The following is a 1,957-nucleotide window of genomic DNA, read 5'->3' as shown; positions in this document are numbered from 1 at the left end:
TTATTAATGTTTATTTGTTAAAACTGCTCATTTTTATTTTTATATTATTATATTGGTATATATTTTATATTATTATATTGGTAATATGATAAAGCCTTTTTGGAAAACGAAAGATAAAACTAAAGTTAAGTAGAAAACATGTGAAAACCGTGGAACATAAGATTATATTTTTGTTCTTTATGTTTATAAATAAATTTGTAAATAAAAGTAAAAATTATAACAGTAAAAATTATAATATTATATATTTATGTTTGAGATAAATTATTGTAGAGGTTGTAGCCACATATAATAGTTATAGTTCTTATAAGTTCTGCTAAAAAGTGTGATCACAAAATAAATCTTATTTATTTTTATCTTTTTCTTTTTTATTTTTTTATTTTTTAAATCTTTTTCTATTTTATCAGCAATGTAAAAAATATTAATAAAGAATATTAAACAATATTATGTAAATACTTTATTTAATAGAATAACTATAACTTTAATAATATGAAATAGGTGGTGTTGTTACTATTTTATATAAGAAAAGCAGCAGTGACATTCTCGAAATATAAAATATGTTTATTTATACTTAAATAATCAATATTACAATGATATTTTTACTAATACATATTTATAAATACCATTATTTTCTCCCTACAGATTGTTATTTTTGGTTTAATTGCCCAAACTTATAATAAACTGCGATATATAAATAAAAATATTATAATTAATATATCGTTTCCCATATTTTATATAAATTGTATATATAAAATTATTTATTTTTTTTACCTTTAAAAATAGTCAGTAATAAGTATTCTTCTGCCAGTTGCATTTTCATTATTTATGTTGTCCATGTTGTCAACAGCATTCACATTGCCATTGTTAAATATTTCGTTCCAAGGTGCTGGAAGATTTAAATTTGGATCTAGTTCTGGTTCTTCATCTCCATTTTGACGAGCGACATTGCGTAAAACAGCAGTGGCTATTATTATAGCCATTACTTTGTCCAATTGTACACGTAAGCCTAATGATAAAACAAGGAATCGTCTTTTCCATATTCCGAAGAGGCGCTCAATTGTATTTCTAGTACGTATGTGTGATTCATTGTAAAACTGCTCCGCAGGTGTTCGTGGATTTAGCAACGGCGTCATTAAATGATTTTATAGGATAACCACTATCTCCTAATAAAAATCCATCCCCATACATTCCTTCCAAAGTACCTCGCAATCGACTATTATTAAAAATGGTACTATCGTGTACTGATCCAAGCCATCGAGCCACAATATCAGTAATTTCTAATTTACTATTTGTCACAACTTGCACGTTTAAAGAAAAATATCCCTTTCTATTTCGAAATAGTTCTGCATTCTCAGTACCTACAATAAATAAAACAGTTTTAACTCTTGATAATTTTTAGCATATTTATATAATTTATGTATAAAAATAGATTTTACATGAAATTGCTTACCAAACGATCGAACATGGGTACAATCTATACAACCCATAACTCTTGGAAATCTAGCTATTTTATAAAATTGCAATTGCTCGTTCTTTATTTCATTATCTGTCATAGGAAATTTTATAAAATGTGGCCGAAGCCTGGCGATTGCAGTCGTTACACGGTGAATAATTCTGTGGACACTAGTGGTACTTACTCCAGCAAAATCACCTGCAGATATTATAAAAGATCCTGTTGCATAGAATCTGAGCGTCAAGAGAAGTTGCTGCATTGGAATTATAAGATTGTTTTTGTTAAAATATATATTTTTATTATAATAAGTATTTTTACACACACATATTCACACACAGTATGAAAATTATTATAATAAAAAGATATAGATACCTATTAGATGGTGGTCTTAATTCTTCTTCTATGTTGTTTAATATTAATAAAACACTATTTTTATTTAGGCGAAACCTCATTTTAAACTCCTTTTCGTCCAAATCATTAAAATAGTCCATTCGTAATTGAAATCTT

At 26.2% G+C, this 1,957-nt stretch overlaps 1 pseudogene; it reads right to left on the bottom strand.

The window, feature by feature from the left end:
• Positions 1 to 770: 770 nt before the first annotated feature.
• Positions 771 to 1,484, bottom strand: LOC109503945 (putative nuclease HARBI1; annotated as a pseudogene).
• Between the last annotated feature and the right edge of the window lie 473 nt (positions 1,485 to 1,957).

The sequence above is a fragment of the Harpegnathos saltator genome, unplaced genomic scaffold (assembly GCF_003227715.2).
Source record: "Harpegnathos saltator strain DR-91 unplaced genomic scaffold, Hsal_v8.6 scaffold493, whole genome shotgun sequence".
Classification (NCBI taxonomy): Eukaryota; Metazoa; Arthropoda; class Insecta; order Hymenoptera; family Formicidae; genus Harpegnathos; species Harpegnathos saltator.
Note: the sequence above shows the minus strand (reverse complement) of the source record. Positions and strands in the feature narration are given on the sequence as shown.